This window comes from Chanos chanos, chromosome 5, assembly GCF_902362185.1.
Source record: "Chanos chanos chromosome 5, fChaCha1.1, whole genome shotgun sequence".
Lineage (NCBI taxonomy): Eukaryota > Metazoa > Chordata > Actinopteri > Gonorynchiformes > Chanidae > Chanos > Chanos chanos.
Genome location: NC_044499.1, coordinates 10,348,377 through 10,372,069, shown reverse-complemented (window position 1 = coordinate 10,372,069; position 23,693 = coordinate 10,348,377). Strand labels below are relative to the sequence as shown.

The window sequence follows — 23,693 nt, the reverse complement described above, 5'->3', positions numbered from 1 at the left end:
GTAGCTGTTTGAAAAGGTGAATAGTACAGAAAGTTCTAGAAACACCTGCAGTCACTTTCTGTTTAGAGTTTGTCAGGGGATTTTGAGTGTAGTTTTTTTGCTCTCCTGTTCCAGCTTACTCACTAAAATCAGTACTTTTACCTTTAGCTTCCTGTCATGGGAGAGAATGAGCTACGTCAGGGTGTGAGAACGTAACACAAGGCAGCCATGCATAGCTGATAGAGTTTCAGGTTGTTTTTTTTTTTCCCGCAATGATTTCTGCTGAGACAAAAAATGACATGACCATATTTGTCAGCACAGACCTGAATTAGTCCTGTGTCGAATCTGAATGAGAGAAAGCAGGTTATGTGACCCTTTGACCTTATTCAGTGTAACTTCTGTGATGAAGAAGCTTAAAGGCATCAATTGGCAAAAGGAAAATAATGTCTTAGAATCACTAACTGTCTTTATTTATTTATTTATTTTAATAGACACTGCGCTATAACTGTGCTACTTTTCATACTCTCTAGTTATTAAAAATTAAGCCATGATAATGCAGATCTGTCTCTCAAAGTAAGTGTGCTTGTAGATAACACTTCATTTGCTCCTCCCGGAAACATGTGTTATCAATTCTACATGAATGACAAATGGTGAATCAGACTGATAATGTTTGCCGCTACAAAGCTCAGTAATGTTTTAAACTATTTATGATGTTTTGTTTATCTGTGGGGTCAAGGCTGTTAAAGGAGTAAAACAAAAGATTTCCTGGCTCATTTTCCATATCACTACATTCAGTTGTTCAGGAAGGGCATCTCACTAAGACGAAAGGGGGAAAAAAAAACAAAAAAAAACAAAACCTCTCTTAAGGGCTGTGGTTCTCTTCATGTTGTGTGTTTGTAGCCTGGTTATACTTTCCTGTTTTCTTTACACTTGGTTAGCAACCAGATATGTGCACACTCCGTTGAATCATAGGAGGGGGTTTTATGGTACCTGTTACTGACTGTTATTCACTGTTTCCTGGGCACCAGAGGGACCCCCCCCCCCTTCCCTTAACCTGCCCTGGCCCTTAGCCAGAAATGTAAAACTCGCACACACCCCTGCATCATTTGAATACAGTGCAGTACTTTCCATCCACGCTTCACAAACTTCACCCTGTGGAGGAGCAAAAGATCTCCTTTTTATGTGGAAATAGAAACTGTATGTCTTTACAGTGAAAAAGGGAGAGAGAGAAAGAAAATAGGCTTAGACAGTGATTCATGTTTTATACTCTCCAAAGAGGCCCTCATTCTCAGAAACGTCACTTTGGATCAATGCTGTTGTTACCGTAAATTATTTTTTAAGAGACAGTGCTTTTTTAAAGACAGTGACTAGCAGCATAACATTATAATGAAACTCAGTCGTGACTGGAATGGACTGAGAGAGTGTGGAACTACACACAGGAACTACACACAGGAAGCCCTACAGGACCAGGCCCTTTCTGTCGTTGTCAGATCAATACAAATATGGCATTCGGAGCTTAAATGAGGAATTTCAGTGTTAATGTTAATGGCATCTTTATTAGTTTACAGAGTCAAAAGCAAGCCCAGCATGTTGTTAGAGTATTTTTTGAACCAGCAGAACTGTTTGACCGTCTTATGTAGTAGACGATAGGCGCGTGCAAGAATATTGTTTTTTCGATTAATCGTATTTTAAAACTCGTCCAATTCGATACTGGTCTGTAAAATTTATGGGTCGATCTTTCAGGCTAATGCATCCTTCCGGTTTTCTACGTTCATTTCTGAAATGGATAAACAGAGCCAGAGAATAAAATAGACCGGCTCTGTCATAGTCTAACTGTTGTATTAAAGGAAATTACTAGCCCCCCCCCCCCCCCCCCCCCCCCCCCCTTTAACGTTTCACAACCTGTGAACACACAGAGGAAATCCTATAGCCTCTTATACATGATACACATACCAGAGTTTACACTAGACTTTTTTTTTTTTTACCGGAAATACGTTTTAAATGGCCATATAATAGCCCACATTTAAACAACAATGAAACACAAACGCTAGGATCCAACAAATGTATTTTATTAAAAGTAATCAGCACGAATGAACTCTTCGCAAATTTTGTGAGCTGAACATATAGACTACAACAATAAAATAAAACACATAGCATAGCCTTGCCATTGTTAATTAAATGAAAACATTAGCCTACATTACATGTACGTCTCTTTGCATTCCGAGCCCATCAAATTAAATAACTTGGAAACAGGCCAAATTAAAATAGCAATTAGGCCTAGGTCTAAAATCAAATAATAGGCCTGTCGGTCCGAATTCCCGAAACCGCGTTTGTGAAAGTCCCGCTTATTTGTGGCGCGACGTCACTGCACCATCACTTGGGTTTTTTAGAAAGCTGGCCGAGAGATGTCTGTTTTGACGTTTCGGAGTTGTGCTAATACGCGGAGTTGAGCCAAAGCACGGGGCTTTTGCTACGGAGTGCGCGCAGCACGCTACAGGCTTTTGATCTCATACAACGCTTAGTCACATGACCAAACACTCAGTGAATGTCTCGTTGACGTAACAGTGGCGGCAACACTTTTGCATAATATACATTTATAATTAAGTTGTTGTTTATATTTAAGTTTAACTCTATGTTTTGGCTTGTATCATTAAGTTGAAGTCCTTGTGAAACATGGCTTGTGACTTTTAGACTTTAGACTCCATTTTTATTTTCAGCTGTTCTTTTCAGTCAGAAGGGTTTTTTTTGTGCTTTAGAAGAGACAGATTGCTTTTGTTTTAAGGAACTATACATGTGTTCCTCAAATAAAAAGATTTTGGTATGCAAGCCTTTGGCCTTTTATTTAGTGGTTTTCACAATTGGTGTCCAGTGACTCTGCATTCGTAAATTTGTGTTCCCTTTAGTGCTTCTTAAACATCTCTCCAAATATGGAAAGCTGCTATATAGTATTTTATATCTCGTTCCTGTCAAATCGATACTGAATTGGAATCGAATCGGATCGAATCGAAACATTAGCTTGTGAATCGTAACTGAATCAAATCGGAGCGTCTGTGCCAGTACCTAGCCCTAGTGGATGAAATGGCTGGTTTCCGTAGAATATTCTGATCGGTATGCTCGGTATTGAGCGTAGTGCCAGAGTGTATGAGTTGCGTATGAGTGACTCAAGCTTGGCTTTGTTTTAGGAATAGTGCTTGTGATCGGTCAGATGACTGCGTTTCGAGAGACGTAGTAAATTGGTGGTGTTGTGTCTCCAGGGCAGAGGGCATGAATGTAACTGACGGAAACAGAGGCTCATGTGAGCCATGTGCGTGCGCGTGTGAGGGAGATGTCTGAGGGAGTTGCGCTATCCTGACGTGGAGTTAATGGCAGCTGGCCAAGGAGCCTCGTCCAGACCCAAAATGGAATGGGAACAGAGGATCTCGGCACATGGCTGCGGCAGGAGGCTCGGACATGACCGAGCAGGTGGTCGTCCACACATAGAATAGCAATGTAATGCTTTTCTTATGCCGGCGTTCTTTCCAAGACCCGTTATGTCGCAGACACATTCCACGGGCTGTACTTTTTTTTTTTTTTTTGCTCTTTTTGTTCCAGTTTACTCACATAAGGTCAGGAACGGCTCTTACTAAAAAAAAAAAAAGAAAAAGAAAGAACAACTGCGGTCATTTGGGCTGATTTTCAGAGGCGATTAGTGTCCTGGGCTGACCACTGATCTCTGAAGTGTTCCTAGTCCCTGCTCAAAGCGTTTTCTCATTATCACACAGATGCAGGCATTAGAGCATGTGTGCGTTTGTTTGACCTCCGGCAATATTAATATCTAACCGTCTGAACAACTGCTGGGAAAAACTCAGAGAGAGGGTGTGTCTGTCTCGGCCCAGGTGAGCTTTGTTTTGCGTGTGTGTTTGTGTGTGTGTGTGTGTGTGTGTGTGTGTGTGCGTGTGTGTATTTGTGTGTGCTCTCAAGTATACACATTCCCTTCTCATAGAAAAAGCAGACTGCGGTTCTTTTAATCCAGACGTCTGTAGGTTAAGCTGGAATCCAATCTGTTTTCCCAAGCAAAACACACAGATAGTGAGATATTCTATATTATGCTTTAAGTTGCTGTTTGCCTGTGTGCCTGTTAGAGCAGTTAAGTAGCAGTTGAAAGCAGAATAAGGGAGAGATGAAAGATTAGAAGATAAAAATGAAATTGGCTAGATAAACTCATCAGACGGGTATTTGCATATGAACAGAGGGGGCCCATGTACTTTGTTGTTTCGATAAGCTTTCACGGGAACTATGGATAAAAGCCATAGGTTTTTTTTTTATTATTATTAATTTGAAGAGAATGAGTTTGTCATACAGCCTGGAAATAAATGCGTGTGTGTGTGTGTTTTTTTTTGAAATAGTCTTCAAAATATGACATTTACATGAGTGCCTCTCCCATTTGTCAGTGATGTGAAGGTAAGTCAATGACTAGAATAAATGGAGTGTAAAGGGAAAGGAGCCTCCCCTTAAACCTGCATTAATGTAAAATATACTTCACCTGCCTGTGGCTCTGTTCGGGTGCTGATTTTTTTTTTTTTTTTTCCATGAATGTAACACAGCTTCCAAGACCTCCCCCCCCCCAGGCTTTTTCTCTTTGCTATATAGGGAATAGAGTTGGGGGTGTATTATTTCCACAGCCTCTCTGAGAGTTATTCTCCACCAACCAGGGCTAGGGCTAACACTAATACTGCCTCACCCCCCACCCCCCCCCCCACCCCCCCCCCCCACCCCCCCCCCACCCCCAGCGCTCTCGCACGTCAGGTAGGAAGGAAAGCAGTGAGAGAAGGATAAGGTAGCCTGAAGGTACTGGGTCCACTGTCTGACCCAGCTTTCCTCAGTCAATGCTGTACCCACGGGCTGTTGGCAACCCCCCCTTCACACAGACTAACAGTATGCTTTACTCAGTATCTACTGTAGAACCCTCCGCATTCCAGCAGGACTCACTTGACCCAGGGCTGTTCATGGGCTTGGCTTAGATTTCCTGACTGTTTTCAGTCACTCTCCTGTGTCTGCTGATATCTCTTTGTGTTCTCAGAGAGAGAGAGAGAGAGAGAGAGATTAGACAAGAGAAAAAAAGTCTTTGAGTAAAAATGCTCTTAGAAGATCACACAATCACAATCCATGTCAGAATTTAATTAATTTGTTTGGCTTTGCTTTTTTTTTTTTTTTTTTTTAATTGCTGTTTGAATAATACGCCTTGTGTCTTTTCTTCCATTGTCTGATGAGAGAATATAATGTTCTTTGAAAACAAGTTTCTCCAGACAGCTTTGCCATGGTCTCTGTAACTTAAAACAAAGGTTATTACAACGATTGTTTTCACTAACTGACATTTGTAAGCATTAAAAAAAACGAACCAGGTCTGTTCCACGATTCAGAAATTCACTACAGTCGGCGAATGAAAGCGCTCGGCTTTCGGTGCGTTCGGCCCTTTACTTGTGGTGTGGTGTTCTGACGAAGAACACATCCCGTTTTAACATTCACGTACCAGTTAGAAAAAAAAAACAACAAACGAAATCGACACAGGACTTCATTTTTATGTGGGATGACAACAGACGTATTTTCTTTTTCAGGAGAGTGAGAAATGAGACACCTCTCTAGGTTGGAACACTTTTTTTTTGAAAAAACGTTGTTTCTTGTTCTGGGTTAAGGCGAGTTATGGAGGCCGCTGGATGCTCAAAGGCTTTACCCTCACACCTCTCTCATGGCCTCGACTTGTCTCAGCCGGTCGGCCACAGCGGCTGCAGCTGCAGCAAACAGCCCATGTCAGCAGCAGATAGAGATCACTGTTTGCAGAGCAGCATCCGCATCATCCGTCTACATCACGGCTCTTGCGAGGGGTAAGCAGGTTCAGTCGGTCATTCGAGGTAGGAGGTAGGAGTTCTTCTTTTCAAATTTCATCTCGACGCCCGCTTACAAAATCCCTGGCGAGCTTCCCAACATGCACTTAAAGTGCCAGAGAAAGGCCACCTGAGCTTCTGTTTGAATTTTAGGATCATCTGTGACTCTTCCCCTGGGATGTGATTATACACTGACTTTAGATGAACTGTCTTTTTGGTTGTGGGCCGTTCCGATCGGATGCTCTGAATGCCTTAAGTGAGGTTGAATTCTATTACAGGTGGATACTTTGTGCTTAAGAAGACATTTTATTTTGCTCGATATGGATGGTCAGGTGAACCAGACAAATCGCGTTGCTTAAGAATATTATTTCGTTGGGAATGTCAAAATATTCTTCTTTCCACGCCCAATCAAGTCTGAGGAAACACACTATTTTAACCTGGATCATCTGAATGTCATCCCTGTTTCACTATAAAGCGAATAGTGTGTTTCGTGAACCAAAAGCATCATTCCATTTGTCCTGGATTACACTAATGCCGTTCTTATCTCAAAGAACTGAATTGTCCCAACACGTTTCTCTGGGCTGATGTCAAGCCGACTCCAGGGGTAGCTTATAAAATACTGCAGCCATATCCAAAGAGTAATTAAAGTGTTTCAACACTGCACAAGTCTAAACAGAGTCAGAAAATTGTTGAAATAACATTCTCATTCTAACCTTTGTCTTGATGAGCTGATGGAGGATTTTTAGGGGTCTCACTCTTTTAATGATGTAATTGCCCAATAAAAAAGCTCACAGATGGTTTAATCACAGTGTTGTGATTATTTCCTGTTGTAATTGCATGACGTTATTACTTTTTTTTTCTTCTTTTTTTTTTAAAGAACAAGAACAAACAACTTTGCAAATAAAGTCAGGCAGGGAAAAAACAAGGGCAATGTTGTGTGAGTTTGGTCTTTTGTAATATTGGGACCTCTAGATTAGCCTCCCAAACAGTACACCACTTTCTCATGGATACCCGCCCCCCCCCCCCCCCCTACACACACACAAACACCAGAAAACAGCAAAACCTACACAAGAAAATAGCGAATCCGGGAAGACAGGGTTTTTTTCACGCCTTTGTGAGATGAGAGTGACGTTCTCAAATTTCATTGTGGTCGTTTGACACATGGTGGGTTGGTAGCGGGTTGGTTTGAGTCATCTGTGGCATAGGCCGGCTAGCTTTAATAGGCGTGTTTGTGTTTTTCTGCAACTGAATTAGTGGTCTGAGTGACAGCTTGCTTCTAGATTTGGAATTATGGAATTTTTTTTGTTTTTTGTTTTTTACTTTCTGTTTGTAAAAGGTGAAATGACAGGGTTACAAGAGCACTCTGACAGCTGACCGCTCAAAACTACGATGCGGTCCACATTTTCGTAACCGAGGGGAGGGTGGATGTGCAGCGGAATTCATCACATTTAATTGTTAGTAATTCAGCATCTCCAAGCCTGAATTACAATTTCACAAGGTGAAATTCAGCTTTTCCAAATGCGACAGAAACCTGGATCCTGTCTGTGCAGTCCACCAAGGAGCTGAACGTGAACTTCATATCAAGTTGACCCGTAATGACCTTCCTGCCAGAAAGAAACACGGACCAAACAGGTGTTTCTCTCCAGCTGGCCAACTGTTTAAAGTGTGTCATAGATCCATGGTCACCCACTGAGGTGTTTTCTCATTTCTCATTTCTGGCCTGCCATGCAAGGAACTTCCATATGCAGTGTAAAAATATGACCATTTTGTTGTGTAAGGCATTACTGTTCAGATCAGATGAGCAGCTGACTATATCCTTGGTTTGTCTGTAGTCTGTTTTTTTTTTTTTTTCCATTTATTTTGAAGCAGACTTGGAATGCACTGGTCGCTATCGTTTATTTAAGGCTTCCCTGTCTTTTGACAGATGCTTTGGGTTAACCATACGTGAGCGCGTAGAGCTGACGAATGTTGTACACACACAATTATTGTGAGGCGATGCGTGTGTTCAGTATCATGTGTACAGTTACTCTTTGGTACGTTGGTTTACAATTGTATGTTCTGTGTAGGAGTGTGAAGATAGGAAGGGGAAACCTCAGAGGCTTAGAGAGCAATGTTTGTTAGATTATCATATCTGCTTTTATCAGCTCGGCGATACCGAGTGACACATGCAGCGTAGGCACATGCAAAGGAGGTCTCCTAATGCTGTCGGCTGGAATGTCCTCAAAGCTTCCGTCTGTAGAAAGAAAGAAAAAAAAAAAAACCCCGTGCCAATCAAGGCAAGACCAAACGCTATCTGACTGTGAAAATAGGGGGGGGGAAGCGGCGGTTATTTAAGACCCCCATGAGCAGTGTACCCTAACATGTTTTCTTATGCCAACGTGTCCTACCCTCACCTTTGTCCTGAAACTTCAAATAGGCAGAACCTATAGGTAGTCTGTATGTACAGCTGAATAAGGGTGCTGATGTATGGTGGTTGTATTAACAGCAAATACCAGTGGGTGACCTTTTGCGTGTTCCTGTGTATGCTTGCATGCTTATTTTGTTATGCTTGAAACACTGGACGGAACAATTCGATATGTGAACGGGACTGACCCCAGTGCCTGCACTTGCAAACACACACATACTCTCCCTGTCTCTCACCCGCACGCACACACACACACACACACGCACACGCACACGCACACACACACAAAAACCACCAAAATAGCCCGTTCAGAGGCATCACCAGTGCCCAGTCGCTCCTTAGTTGCTCAGAATGAAGCATTGACCATGAGGAGACAAACCTTCGAGGCCACTGGAGTCCAGAGGAGCCATGAAGCTGCTCTTCCCTGGTATGGTAGAAAGAATGATTAGTCTTCCAGCAATGCCACATGCACGTCTCATTGTTTAGAGTGGACATTACATTCGTAACGCGAGTCTCCATCTCTCACAGAGCGCTTGTTGCTGCTATTGAAATGCCTGTTGCTGTCAGGGAAGGTCTTTTTTTTTTTGTTTTTGTTTTTTTTTTACCTCAGCCGTGATTTTGCTGCACTCACAAAATACACATCAGCTCTGGAACAACATAATTCTGTTTTTGATTTTTTTTTTGTTGTTGTTGTTGTTGTTTTTTTTTTTTTTGTTTTAAGAGAATTTTTTATTTTTTTTAAATTGATGTGGTTAAAGACTGATGATAATTCAGAGCAGCTCTTTCCTTTAGAACAGCAGTTCACAGCAGATAAAGAGTTTCTGGGGCATAGCCAAAAGCCGCAGAACTAAACAAGCCTCAGTTATCAACGCTTTCATCTTCAGTTATACGGTGTTTACAATTAGCGTTGTAAAATGTATGTTTTATGACAAGACCTGGTTTGCAGTGTCGCATTCACATACAGAGCTGTTTTTTTATTGTAATAATAGTAATAACAATAATAATAATATTAATAATAATAATAATAATAATACAGCCGTATGTTCCAGCCTCCTCCCCCATTTTCACGCTGAGATTTAATGAAGCTGTTTACATTCAGCTGTTGGAGGAATCCACCACTGAAGATGTGATTGTCTCTGTGACGCTCACGTGCTAGCCTGGAACGGTTCTCTTCACCGCTTACAGGAAAAAACCATGAGTGAATGAGGTTGACTGAGCCCACAGTTCAGCGCGCTGCATCACTCTCACACTTACTCATCTCCTCCCCTTCAGCGGTATGTGAAAGTTTGAAGAGAATTTCCAAATATGTTCCTTTCTGCCATATTATTTCAGGGGGCGGGGGTGGTGGTGGTGGTGGGGGGGGGGGGGGGGGGGGGGGGTTTAAGTGTTTTCTTTTTCCTCTCATGTCATAGTAGCCCTGTTTCATTCACACTGACCTGTTTGTTCTGCTGCATTGTCTTGTCGTCTTTGGCACAGCGTGGTGTAGTTGGCAGAGAGAGTCGAGTTGGCTGAGTCTGGTGTTGTTGGCATTGCCTGTGTCTGGTCTAACCGACTGGCGCTGCTCCTTCTCTCACATGCCGCTCAGAGTTTGTTTACCAGTGCCACCGATCTACTCCACCAGTCGTCTACTCCATCAGTCCACTGCTCTCCACTGTGTGTGTGTGTGTGTGTGTGTGTGTGTGTGCGTTCGTGTGTGTGTGTGTGTGCGTTCGTGTGTGTGTGTGTGTGCGTTCGTGTGTGTGTGTGTGTGCGTTCGTGTGTGTGTGTGTGCGCGTGTGCGTGCGTGTGTGCGCGCGTGTGTGCGCGTGTGCGTGCGTGTGTGTGTGCGTGTGTGTTTGTGTGTGTGTGTGTGTGTGTGTGTGTGTGTGTGTGTGTGCGTGCGCGCACGTGTGGAATATCAATTTATGTGGTCTCACACCTTGGATAGTTGAGACACTGGTGCTTTTGTTTCCACACATTCACAGACGGAGAATATGAGAACTCAACAGGCTCCGCTCGCTCTCTTCCCAAAGTCTCCATCCGTGACTGAACTGTAATCAGGAATTCGTCTCTGTGTACTTAAACACAACAACACAAAACAATACAAAACAATTTTGAACACTTACGTGCTCTTTCCAAGTGTTTCTTACACTTAAGCTAGACAGAGTAAAGGAACAGAAAACGAATACGTTTTTGAAGGTCACTTGTTTTCCATGCCACACTGAATTAAAGATGTGTCACTAGAGAGACTTCTCACAAAAGCATTGAATGTAATTAACAACAACAAATGGACCAGAATCCTTCGCATGTCTTCTGTCCTCCTGTGAAGTGCTGTAAAGTTCTTTTTTTTTTTCCCCCAAACTTTGGCAGAATGATCAGTTGGAGCAGAAATGGAAGCATGTTTGTGTGTGTGTGTGTGTGTGTGTGTGTGTGTGTATTTGTATACATACAGCAACGCTGTAACCTCATTTCAGAGATACTTTGCTCATGTTGTTTCAAACCTGCATGTTATTACCCTCATTCTCCGGGCACACCTGGTTTTACACCTCAGATAGCCAGTCACTCCCAAACTGGACCTGTAGATCTAATCAACAGAGATACCCTGAGTTCTATCTTAGGTCCAATACTAGTAGATAAATTAGAGAAATGAGTAATGTTAAATGTTTTACAACTTAATATGTAACCAGTTCACTTGTAACAATAACACAGAAATCCAACTCTCTTGAGTGTATGTTAAGGAAGAGATCTCACTTATTGTAACTTTGAAACTTAACAGAATTTAAAAAAAAAAAAGCCAAAAAACGATATTTTAACCGCTTTTTCGTCTGATCAGTCCTTTCCATCCTACATCTTAACGCTGATGTAGTGGTCTGATTTGTCACATCAGTTGTGTACGTTTGTGCTATAGACTGGGTTTCCCCCCTTGGCATCCCTAATCAGGCCTGACCATGTCTATGTATGATGCAGTTTTCTGTCCCGCTTGTGCACAGGAGTACATCTGCCTTTAAGATTTTTCATTGTTAATCTAGTGCAAGTGTCTTTTTTTAGATTGACGGGAACTGCAATGGGGAAAAAAAAAAAAAAGTGTGAGATTGTATCCTGGCATGCTATTTTAGATGTTTGACCTCCCAATCTGACCTCTCATAGGGTTTGATCACAGCTGTCATGTGGTTTGTCATGATGCTTGTGAAATACTGATACATGGCATATGCAAAACTCACAGTTGTTTTAGCAAAGGAATGAGTCAATTAAAGACAGATATAAAGAAAGATAGACAGAAAAATAGTAAAGTCCTGCGGTGTTTTCAGCTCTGTGGAAGTCCCCTGTACATCTTCGTAGAGTTCACTGAGGGCAAAGCCCTAATCTTTCACATCTTGAGCATGCAGTTCAAAAGCTAAAGAAGAACCATTTCGGCATCCGCATTTTTTTTTTGTGTTTAGCTCAAAACTGTGGCTTTAAATGGTGTCGTATTACTTTTAATCGTTGTGTTTTAAATGAATTTCCCTCTTGGTGTTTCATGCGCTTCTATTTGTCGTTTAATTTTCCTCAGGACAAAAAAAGGAAGTGATTGAAAAGAGAGCACGTTGAGTCAGATGAAGAGAGCGGTTCGTCGTCATGGTGACAGTTTTTTTCTTTTTCTTTTTTTTTTTTTAGCCAAAGGTGAACTGTCCCACATTTCTCATCTGCTTGACCATCATGCAATGCACGCTGTGCAGGTATCTTAGATGTGACAATTAAAGGTTGCAAGAAACACCTTTGGTGGTTAAAGAGAAAGTGATTATGAAAGTAGTACTCCTAGTACCTGCTTCATTCGGGGTCTCTTCTTAAGAAAAACCTCACTACGCTTTGCAGGGTTTGAGAGTGTGAGAGAGAGCGACAGAAGAAGAGGAAAGAGAGAGAACAGAAGACAACCCCTCGGTGAATAAATAGCTTGCATTTCCTGTGCTCTGTGTCTTGCTCCCCTCAAGTCAAAGAGGTTGTGTAAACTGTGCCGTTTATTAGAAATAGGGTTGTCACCACTGTAGTGGTTGTAGCTTTACCGTATGAATTGGTCTCTCAACCTCTGATGGAAAGACAAGAGACTTCCCCATATTGCGAAGCGGGACACTCTACTGAGACAACGCCAAAAAGAGACAAATATGTGACAAAAGGTTATTCCTTCACCCGAAGGGTTCCTAACTGACCTCAACACCTCGCTAATTGCGTGAGTGTGCGGGTCTTTTGTGGTGTTGTGATGGCCAAATGTTCCCATTAGGATATAAACATTTGACAAGTGGTGGGGTTCTAAGGTTTTGTGCTGTTCCCCACAAGTTAAAATATTGTTTTAGAGATATGGTTGCCGTCGCTGGAACAAAAAAAGTTTCAAAATTTTTCTTGGGTTAGGCCTCGATGAAACGGAACTTGGTGGGAATTCCCCTGTAAGATATGTGGAGTGTGTATGTCTGTGAGTGTAAGTGAGAGGTTGTATAACCGTGTGATATGAATTAGTACATTGTTTGTGGGGAGACGAAGAATGTGCTTTCTTTCCTGATGCTTGTTGTACTAGGCAGCGCAGACAAATCTCAGGGCAGACCTCCAAGAGGCAGCTAGTACCTACAGTGGCATGCACTACCCCTTGGCTACCCCTGGTCAAAATTTCTGTTACTGTGAATCGGTAGCCTAAGTGAGTAGAAGATGAAATGATCTCCAAAAGGCCTAAAGTTAAAGATGAAACATTGTTTTCAACATGTTAAGCCAGATTCGTTTATCGTTTTTGTTTGTGTGTACAATTTTAAAGTGAAAAAGAAAGGAAAGGGGGCTCCATGCAAACGTTTGGGTTACCCCAAGAGATTTGAGCTCTCAGACAACTTTTACCAAGGTCTCAGACCTTCATTAGCTTGTTAGGGCTATGTCTTGTTCACAGTCGTCGTCAGGTTTGGAAAGGCCAGGTGATGCAAATTTCAAAGCTTTATAAATACTCTGACTCCTCAAATCTTGTCCCAACAATCAGCAGCCATGGGCTCCTCTAAGCAGCCGCCTAGCACTCTGAAAATGAAAAAAACTGATGCTCACGAAGCAGGAGAAAAGCTATAAGAAGATAGCGAAGCCTTTTCAGGTAGCGGTTTCCTCAGTTCGTAATGTAATTAAGAAATGGCAATTAACTGGAACGGTTGAGGTCGAGAGAACTGCTCGTAGGATCGCTAAAAAGGCAAATCAAAACCCTTCAGGAAGAGTTAGCAAACTGGAGTAGTGGTGCCCTGTTCTACTGTGCAGCAACACCTGCACAAATATGACCCTCATGGAAGAGTCAGCAGAGGAAATTAAATACCAGCAATTTCTGGAAACAAACATCACACTGTCTGTAAAAAAAAAAAAAAAAACGTTTTCATGCCGCTGTATATATAAAAAACATACATACACACACCCACCATATCTTAGTGAGAAAGGCCATGATGCTACAGTACAATACAATGAGTCACTTGTCAGTTGCATTCCAGAGGATCCAATCTCAGTGTGCGTCCAGTATAGACAAACCTCAGATATGTGCAAACAGAACATGTTATCATTCATCTCTCCTTAGACTGTGTTGGGAAGTGACGGTTTTGTTTCAACAGTAAAACCAAAACCCCGACCTTGGCTGCTTAGTCATACTTTGTTTACTTGAGTGTCGACAGTTTGGGCTTTGAAAAATGAAAGTTTGTGATTAGGCTGGTGGGAGAGAAAATTTACCTAGATATTTTTGAGTCAGAAGAGAAAGCAAACTGTCTTCTTCCAAAGCTCTTCCTGTCAATATATAATGTGATGCAATATGTTGTTCTGCTTTATAATGTTGACAAATTGGGCTTTGTGTGAATGTAAATCTGCTTATCACTTGTTTTTCATTCTCAATGGCGAAAGCTTAATGGGTGACCTGTCTGGGTCATTCTCATTCATTGCAGACCACACCGGACACAGCCAAAAACGTTCTTTGGACTGATGTGGACCGGTCCCTTCCTGCCAAGCACAGAAAAATTGAATTGTAGGTACTCGTCCCCTCTATCACTTATTCAATCCATCACCGATAGACACGGTAGGGCTAAGCCTGAAGAAGAATAAGATGATCAGTTTCAAATTTGAAATGCATTGTACAGTTCTATAAAGTCGCTGCTTAAGATACATATGTAGTATATTGAATGCATGGGATATAGAATCGTATTTTTTTTTCTCTCTCTATTTGGTAGATGGTTGCCTTTTTTTTGTGGGGGGGGGGGCGGGGGGTGTGTACATGATCCTTCACCTTTTACCTACAGGCAGAGCGATTCTGCATTTGTAGTTTAGTAACACTGAAACAGTGTACTGGAATCCATTTGAGGCAAATTACCGTGTAGCCGAAAACCATGACCTGTAACTGTCACTTCGTTTTTGGAGTGTGCATCCTCCCATGGGAGCTAACTACAGTAAGCCTTTGTTTGACTAAAGAGACTGTTACGTGAAAGGAGTTAGCACTAGACCCTCTGTTTTCCCTATGATCGTGTCTTTTTATAGTTCACAGAGGTTTCCACGGAGTTTATGAGCGGGACCAGAGAATAAGTCAATATTATGACCCTGGAGAGTAAGGCACTGTATCTGTGTGCTGGGCTTAGCACATGGTCAAACACTCACATATTTACTTTGGTTGTGTCACTACAGCAGAACATTCCGGAGAACTCTGAACTCGGTCGGTAATGTCAAATCGTCCGTGCCGTCTTCAGCAGAGGAACAAAAATGACCTCGACTAACCACAGTTGTACCTCCATACTCAGAAAAAGTGCACTTGGTTTAAAAACAGTGTTGGATTGTTGAGGGTTACACGTACTGAATCTGAGTCACCCTTTGCTTGTTTTCTCTTTGAAATTCCTGTAAATGAGAATCTACTGTGAAACCTGGTGGTTTTTTTGTGGTTGTAATTCCATGCAGCGGGTTAAGGAATCCGTGTCGGGTTATTCCCACAGCAGGCAGACATGTGGGAGGTTTGAGGGAGAGCAGCATCAAGGACAGTGTAGTCTGAACTTAGACTCCTACTCCCTACCTTCAGCTAGGCCCTGTCACTGTGGCCTCCCCTTCTTTACTCAGCCTGTTGTCATGGCAACTGTTCCAAATTCAAGCTTGAGAGAGAGAGAGAGAGAGAGAGAGAGAGAGAGAGAGACATCCTCTGTGTTCACTGTGTATACATGTGTTGGAAGATCTGGGACCACACCTCCCCAACGTAGAAATTTTGAACAGTCTCTGTGATTTGGTTAACCCCACCCCCCGACAAGGTCTTTATTGTGTTGGGTATCTGAATTTAATTTCTTTGTTATTTTTAAAAATGTACTTTTATGTAAGTCCATGTATTTAAATGCTGAAATCCTACTGGATATATTTCACACTTTTTTTTTTCCCTCCACATCCTGAATCTGGAGAAGGAAAGTCACAGCTAACGACAACAGTTGTGATGCTGGTGAAACTGTTTCTGAGAATTTTCTCAGGGATATTTCCCTGAGTTTTCTGTGAGACCTGATTTATCTGTGCTTGTAATGTCCAGAGAAATTCTTTTGAATTCGTCATGTGCGGTAATGGATAATCAGATTTTCTGACTCATTGATTTATGTTGGCCCTGTTATTAGAACACATCAGTTCGTTCAAAATGACGTATCTGAGACTGTGATGCAGACAGAGAATCATGTCAGGAGTCACCACAGCTGTAGTTTGGTTAATGAGGAGACATTAGAGTCAGAGTCAATAGTTCACATTGTATAGTCAGTTTTTCCTGATGGAACATGGAGGTCTTGGAAAAGAGTTCTTATCTTGTGGCATTTTCTCTCTCTCTCTCTCTCTCTCTCCCTCCCTCCCTCCCTCTTTCTGTGATAGAACACAGTCAGAATTTTAATAGCATAAACAGTTTTTCAGTCTAACTCTCTCGCCAGACATTTTGTACCTCAAAGGAGCTCTTACTTTGTTTGGATAATTGTATTCACTCTTCATGAGGTTAAAATACTTGGGTTTACTGTACCCCACCACTCAGCTACTGTAATAAGTCAGGAATACACAGCAGTAGCTCAGAGACCAAGCTGGGTATAATTCATTTAATGAATAATCACATTGGTATGGTTGGGGAAAAACAAATCATATGAATGATCTGGGAAGCTCAATAAATAGTTGTGATTTTGATCATTATGGCCAAGAGGCCGCCTGAGCTTGGATATCAGGAGAGAGAGAGATCTCCGGTTTGACAACAGCCTTATTATGAAGGAATGAATGTGAAGATCATAACTTTAATAAGATGTACAGGAATGATATTCTCTTACTTTACATAACCACTGTCTGCATAGTTTAGATTTTTTTTTTTTATGTCATGAGCTGACATGGGTTTTTTTTTGTTTTGTTTTTTTTTTTTGGTTTTTTTTTTTTTGGAGAAAGTCTATGCATTATGTCATGTTATATTTTTAAAACTGCAGTCATAAATATTTTAACCTTGCTCTAGAAGGACGAACGAAACAGAGAAAGATCCACAAGTCGATAAGAGATAGTGTTGTGTAATTCAGCGTTCAATTGACATTCACCTGTGGGGCCCATGTAATCTCTCAGATGATAAGGGGAGTGTTTGAAGTAATAATGTGTTACATGCCCATAGAGAAGTAGGTCAGTATGAGATCTCTCTCATTGTCGTCAAATGTTCCCATGGTGTCATTTGTAAACATACAGCACGTGGGCTTAGTATGATATTAATTATAGACCCGGTGATGGGGGAGAAGATGCGGGTCCACGTCTGTGGTTTCACTTCCAGAACCACTTGAAGAATGGGAGGGAAACATTCGACCCAAACAGAACTGTGTGTATCAGAGCACTTTAATGCGTCTTCATTTCTTACTCTCTTTTGTTGAGGGACGCTTGTTATCGGCATTGATCACTCTTGACAAACTCTCAAAGCCTTGAACTAGCAGAAGAGAGGCGAGGTACAGGATTCGCTACATTCACAAGGTCGTGGTCAGGATCAGAGTGGGGTTCATCTGAACTTGGGTTACAACAGACAGGTTCAGCGAAAGTTCACCGTTCGATGGGCTACTGTGTGTTTCGCGAGACTGTAACTGATTTAAATTGCCTCCCTAGAGTTGAGAGAATTGGAGGACAATCAAAGTCCACGGGCTCTGATTCATATGAACATGACGCTAAAATAAAGTTTTAATTCCAAGTCCTCCACTGTAAACTGCTGGACTGTGGACTACAGGATTAAATTATGTTAATGCTATCTTTCTGTAGACTTCCAAAACCTTCCATTCATATCAGAGGATATCAGATTTTTTTTTTTTTTTAAATCTAACTTATCTCTGACACTCATGTGTAATACTAAACTTTGGCCCAGTGTTGTTCATATGACATACACTGTGGTAACCGGAGCTTGGCCTCTGTTGACTTTCAGAGTTAATCTTGTAAAGTGGAGCGACTCATCCATCGTTGCTGAATGATGCGGTTTGATATTAGGCAAGAACAGACAGCTTTTGCTCAATGGAGTTTAAGGTTTACAGGTCACTTTGTACTTTCGGATCATACTCACACTAACACACACGCACATACACTCTGTTTACCTGTTTTTTCCAGAGTTCTGATGTAACGTGGGCTTCTCCAGTAAACCCCTCACCCTCCGTGGAGCAGATCCAAATCCAGCATTTTTCAAATGAAGCGGGGCGAAGATAAGAGTCTTCCAGGGGTCAGGCTGACCTGTGCTGAGACGAACTACACTTTGACTGGCTTACACAGCATAAGGTCAACTGATCCATGGCCTTAACTTGAGTACAGACAACCTTTGACCATCCTCAAGCCCTCTGGCACGGACAACGCTAAAATTACCGATATTCCAGGAACATGCAAAGGTCTCTAGGACTCAGTGTTTGACAAATCTCACGCAGAGGGTGATTACACATAGATCAATTATGACTAATGAAATGACTTCATTTCTGGTAACAAAAAACAAAACAAAAAAAAACATTATCACATCATATGCTTCTAGTCATCCCAGACTGAAGCAGATGTTCTTAAATGTTAATCTGTGCATTTTAATGGGGACATCGTAACATTTTCATCATGTAAAATTGGCAGTGGCCATATGTTTTCATGATTAAAAAGAAAGAGAATGTACTGTATTAGAGAAAATGTTTCATAAAATGTATTAATGTTTTGTTGACACTGGGGCTCTGGTTGGATGGGAAGAGCTAGAGCAAAGCCCAGGTTAATTGAATTGCTTGGGTGATGGTGTTGGGGATTGAGATGACTCTACCTAGATTAATCTGTGTCGTCGTGATGGTGGGATGCAGGGACGTCTCGGGCCCCCTCCAATAACAAGAGGATGGGGGTCATGAGGGGGCACACCCAATCTGGCTAGACGATGTCATCACTGGATCCCCTGTAATCCTCTTTTCCTGCGCGCCACGATGGTCATGTGACCTTATCATAACATAGACTGTAAGTCTCAAGGAGATGGAATTGGAGGGGGGGGGGGGGCTAGCTTTGGCTGATTTTGTTACGGTTTTGTAAACAAACTGAAAAACAATGAAGGAAGAACCAACTGAGAACCCATCTGTCTTTGTGTTGATGTTTTGTGTATTATGTCTATTAGTCTGTCTGTGTTTTCCTCCAAGAAACCTCAAACTTCAGCGTCGCTAATACTACTGAAATGGCAGCTTTTGGCCCGCGGCTGGGCTTTGACGTAGTAACAAATGAAGAAGAATGGGAAGGAGAAATGCAACCAAAATTTAAGCAAATGTTAAATGCAAATCATATATTCACACACCAACCCATACAATCTGTTTCTCAGAACTCCCTGAAAAATAGCGAATGGTGCCATCTATTTAGGTCCACTGACCTTATCTTCATCTGTGACTTTCTAAGACAGCCTGACCTGTACCCTTTCATTTGTCAAACAGTCATTACTTTTCCATACCACAGACTAAGCAATGGAGAATCAGCTGTTCTTTGCCTTCATGACTCCAACTTAAACGGGAGATTTCAGGACTTCTTCTGAGGTACACTCTTTAACCTCTGTCACGGAGGACATTTAAAACCTCCTTCCTTCCTGTGTGGTCCTGTCAGGGAGGCACCGAGGCTGTCAGCGTTGCCTCAGCGTTACCTGCTTTCCCACACTTACACATTTTAAGAATGAGAGACGGCTTCAGAACCCATTCTTCAGCGATACTCGAAAAGGAAACCATTATGATTTGATGTTTCGCAGCTTGTAACTGTTCTTGGGTGATCCGTGTCCTAGTATGGGTTCATGGTAAGGAGAATAAGCAGACAGCTGTAGTGTTTTTAAAGTCTGTGTATGTTAAAATGTGGACACACATGCTTGTTATTGAAAGTGTAAACTTATGTTCTGTATACGCATGACTACCTCACCTCCATGTCCCCTATCTGTCACCTGTTTTTGGTCTTTTTTTTTTTTTTTTTACTCCTTACGCCACTCTCTGGTCCTTATCTAAGGGCAACAGGCCAGGCACACGTGTACCAGCGCTCTTAGGAAAGAAAGCCGTTTCAGTGGAAACTCGAGAGCAAACGCGGCCCAAAGACTCCCGCTCTCAAATATCCGCAAATATTTGGTCACAACTTCAAAAAAAAAAAAAAAATGACGACTGTTTGAGCCCGGAAAGCTTTCCAAATTTCGTCATTACTGGAGAACGGATGGGACCTTAGATAGATAGAATGTTTCCAGTTTGAAAGTCAGGTTAATTTTACCCGGTGAATGAGGAGGCTCGGTAAATCTTAAACCGTCTGACAGCATGTGCAAACTTGTCATGGTGAAGCGAAGCCAAGCATATTTCTGACACTTCACCTGCTCTGTGTCTGTTGCATATCATAACGTTTCTGTCTATTTATGAAAGCAGGCCGTGATGTAAGTGTGTGTATTTATGAACACAAACTATGATGTAAGACTTTACCACTGTCCTCGGCACCTGCTCACAGTGATTAGCCAATGGCTCAACGAGAAATGAATGATTGGTTATGGATGTGAGGTATGGGTCATGATGGAGAAAACAAAGAGTGATTCATCCCAAAACTGTTGTCATTAGAACAGGCTCTCTGCCTTTTTCGCAGAACTGATATTATGCTGCCTGAAAGTTTTGTCCTGATGACAATTATCTATTGATGGTTATAAATAGACCATGTATAAATGTAGTGAATGGCTGTCTTGTCCCATCTGTTTGTCCTGCGGGCTTATTGTACTTATACACGGCAACACAGAACCCAGCTGCTTGTGCTAGAGGATGTCTGGTAGTATTGTTCATTTCTCTTGTGTCTTAATTGTCAAATAGCTTAATTACTACTGATATTAATATGAAAATAAGCATTATCACTTTAAATCAAATTTTTATGGAGTTTTAATGACCGAGAACAACTTTGTTTCTCTGTTTCTCTGTCTCTCTCTCTTACATACATACATATATATATATATATATGCACAATATTTTTTTATTATTTTTGAGATAGTGTCATGTTGAAGGAAAACACTTTACTACTTCATGGTATGGGGAACAGGTTGTTTTTACAGTTGTGATTTAGGCCTATTCTGATGCAACTCTTAGCAAAACATCCATTGAAACAAACAACGCGCCACAAAACATTTGAGAATTAGAAATATGATTTTGCCCGGATTAGAGTGTCACTGAGTTCGTTTCAGCCTGTTGACAGCGCCAGGACTTTGTCCTCTTTCTCCAGATGTGCCGGCTCCAGCAGCCCCCTGATCCGCTGCGGATTTCATGACGTTGCATCATTCCTCCGGCAGTGAGTTAGCACTATGAGAGGAGCCAGAGTAGTGGAATTCCCCTTCGTGCCACGTGGGGCCTGGACTCTTGTTCCAGCCTCTCTGGCTTGCCTTCCTGTCACCGCGACGTAAGAGGAGGTCTACTCTTTCTCAGCCTGCTCTCTCATGTGCTGCGTTCTGATCCTCAACCCTCCCACCCTCTTTTTCGTGGAACGTGTTGTTTTTTTTTTTGTTTTTTTTTTATCGCAGTGCTCTCAGCGCAGGGCTTTCACAGAACTTACCGACCGCTGTTAACCACTGCATTGATTTTACCTGGCAGCGAATCGCCGAATATTTTCAGTGGGAACACTTTACTGCGTTAGACTGTATTGCGCTGTATTACCAACACACTATTTGCAGATAGTGTTGCGAGTGTTTGCTAGCTACATTCGGTGTTTTTGAATTGCATAAAGTTAGCCATTCAGATGGATAAACACCTCTCTCCGTTCACTCCATTCTGTAGCCCTTATTTTCTCATACCCCCTTTTTCCAGCCGTCCGTCCATCGTATCATTCCTGTGTTCCCCCCACCCTCCGCCTCCACCCCATTATTTCAGATAGGCCCTTATGGCAGATGCACTGTCTATGAATAATATATGCACATTGTTTCTCTTAGCCATTAACTGTGACCTTGGTTAATTATTGATTGGATCAGATGATAACATCTCTGACCCCAAAGTAAAGCATCCCCCCACTTTCCGGTGGTCTCAGATTTCATGTCCACACCGTTCCTGTCATAACGTTCCGGATACCTGAGCGGCATTAACGGTTTGCCTTGGCCGGAATCTAGGCACTCCCCCATGAAGGGGAACGACTGCTGGAACCCATTTGTAAACATAGAGTGAACTTCGATCTCCATTTATTAATAATTATGTAATAAATAATTCCCGAAGATGCTATTGTATGATTGATAATAGTTGAATAACCATGGAACTAGAATAACGTGCCCTCGCTCTACAGGTAATTTTTCATTCTTAACCATAATTATTTGCATTCTCATACATACTTATTGCTGTATGGTGTCACCAAAAAACTATGCAGCACCATATGTAGACATGTGCAGCAGATTGCGTTCAGAGAAACTCTGCACTTCTCCTTTAAGGTCCCCCTTTTTTTTTTAGACCTACTTTTCATGTGGGGCCCAATGTCAGGACTGTAGACTGTCTGGGATTTTTTTTTTTTTTTCGTCAATAATACGATGAGTCACACTTTCCGTTCTTTCGCTTGTATCATAACTTTTTTTTTTTTTTTATCATCAGTAACAGAGCCATCAAGCAAGCCAGGGGAAAGTGATATTGATTTGTTATGACTGGTGACTTGGTTGGTGAAAGCGTGGAGGGGGAAGAGCTGTGACAGGGATATGTTACTCCTCTGTCACCTTGACCTCTCTGTGCCATGTCCCTACAGCTACTGGTCTGTCTTCTCCGGGCATAATAACAGGCCCACCCATCCACCCACCCATGAGTGATCCCGCCATAAGAGTGGGCAAGCTGATTCAGCGCTGGAATGGCTATGCTAATCTGAACTTTGATTGTTCTTGTCTTGACAGCACAAGGCCAGGGCAGGGGTTGAGGAACGAAGACCCCCGTCATTGGTAGCGCAGAAGCGCTTGAAAGGAGCGGAGTGTATTAGCAGTTATTGGGCCTGTGGGAATGATGGCAGTTAGGTTATTTAATTTGAATTGCGCTTAACGTTCATTCCTTTGACCGATACTGACAACAAAATGCAGTTTATGATGAGCCTCTGTCTCCATGTCAACGCCAATCTCAATTTGAAGGCCTTCTCATAGAGCAGACACACAGGGGTGGAAGGAACCGTGAAGCCAAAGGAGAAATTTGAGAGAGAGTTCTAACGCCCACGCTAACTCAAATATTCTTTTCTAGTGGTGATCTTAATGAAGAGAATGGGCATAAGCAGTTGTGAATTTCCACTGATGACTGCTTGATGGCGGTTACTATGGGGACAGCCTGAGTCTATTCAGCAGTTCATCTGCGCACATAAAGGGTTTATACTATGGAGCTCATCTGTCAGTGTGAAACTCACCTCTGTCACTGTCCCCAAAGCCCCTCTGCCAATGTGGACTCGTGCGTGTGTGTGTGTGTGTGTGTGTGTGTGTGTGTGTGTGTGTGTGTGTGTGTGTGTGTGTGTGAGAATGTGCTGACACCCTGGCCCATGAAGCCTCACTGGGGTGGTCAGACGGCTCCTGCTGAATCGACAGAATGACTTCTTTCTTTCCCAAACAAAATGAACACTCCAATGATTAACTGCTTCTCATCTCTGGGCAAATCACACAACGTCTGCCTTTACAGGTTCATTGGCTTAGGCTAGTCAGAACAGAACATGAGGCGTTACCTCACCTGGCTTAGCTGCTAGCGCAGGAATATGTCTTAGCTTTCATGCTCGTCGCAATGCTAATCAAGAGCCAAGTGAATTCTTTTGGAGCATTTTTAAAAATATTTTTAATATTATTTATTATTTTATTACATTTTATTTCCACTCCTGGTCAGTCGTTCCAGTTCATTTAATCTTAAACGGACACCAGAGTGTCCGTTTAAGATTATAACGTTAAGTGTTTTCACGTCGACAAACGGCAGAAAAACGTTTCCTCATTCGCTGTCTTCAGCGTGAATCTTTGACCGTCCACCCTACATACGCTGAGCTCCAAAGACGGAAGTCTTTAAAGTGCAGGTCACTTGGAGACT

At 42.1% G+C, this 23,693-nt stretch overlaps 1 long non-coding RNA gene across 1 annotated transcript in view; it reads left to right on the top strand.

Annotated features, from left to right (window-relative positions):
• The window catches only part of LOC115812053 (uncharacterized), a 35,812-nt gene extending 17,045 nt beyond the window's left edge, over positions 1 to 18,767 (top strand). Inside the window, exons 2-3 of the long non-coding RNA XR_004025283.1 lie at positions 14,142 to 14,221; positions 17,800 to 18,767. This is a non-coding gene — a long non-coding RNA (uncharacterized LOC115812053). The remainder of the gene's footprint in view (positions 1 to 14,141; positions 14,222 to 17,799) is intronic.
• The last annotated feature ends 4,926 nt before the right edge of the window (positions 18,768 to 23,693 follow it).